This window comes from Moschus berezovskii, chromosome Y (assembly GCF_049115385.1).
Source record: "Moschus berezovskii isolate FMDL1 chromosome Y, NW_MosBer_1.0, whole genome shotgun sequence".
NCBI lineage: Eukaryota > Metazoa > Chordata > Mammalia > Artiodactyla > Moschidae > Moschus > Moschus berezovskii.
In genome coordinates, this window is record NC_142489.1 from 3890845 (window position 1) to 3891719 (window position 875).

Here is an 875-nt window from a genome sequence, read left to right on the forward strand (position 1 = left end):
TGCAGACAACTGTATATAACACAGATAACCAATATCGACCTACTGCATAGCACAGGGAGTTATATTCAATGTCTCGTAATAACCAATAAAGGAAAAGAATCTGAAAAAGAATATGTGCATATATATATAGGGTTGGGCAAAAAGTTCTCTTGGGTTTTTTCAAGACATCTTCATTTCAGTTCAGTTCAGTCACTCGGTCACGTCCGACTCTGTGACCCCATGGACGGCAGCACGCCAGGCTTCCCTGTCCATCACCAACTCCCGGAGCTTGCTCCAACTCATGTCCATCAAGTAGGCGATGCCATCCAACCAGTTGGTGATGCCATCCAACCATAACATCTTATGGAACCTCAAGCAAACGTTCTGGCCCACCCGAGGTATTTATAACTGAATTACCTTGCTGGACACCTGAAAACTAACACCATATTGCAAATTAAGTATAGTTAAAGAAAATGTTTAAAGAAATAAACACTCCGTTCCAGAAGCACGCTCCATCCATCTTAGAACCAAGAAGCCATTGATAAAGCACCTGTTATAAAGAGTCAGACATGACTGGAGCAATATAGCACACACACACGCACACCCTTGTGAAGTATAAACCCAGCTCTGGAAGAGCTGCTGGTTGCAACCCCAGTGCCCAGTGTGCTGGAAGCCCAATGTCAGGTTCGGGGCCTCTACAGCATTTCATCTGTTGCGGGAATATGGTGAGCTAACCAGCAGTCACCGGTCTCGAAATCCACGGTGCGGTCTGGCAGGAAACACATACAGTCATTTTGCTAGCATCCCGCGTGTCCAAACTCTCCATGCTAGAATCTAAGAACCCAAGAGCTGTTCTCAGAGACAGGATCAAGTCTTCCCTGACCTGACTGGTGGGC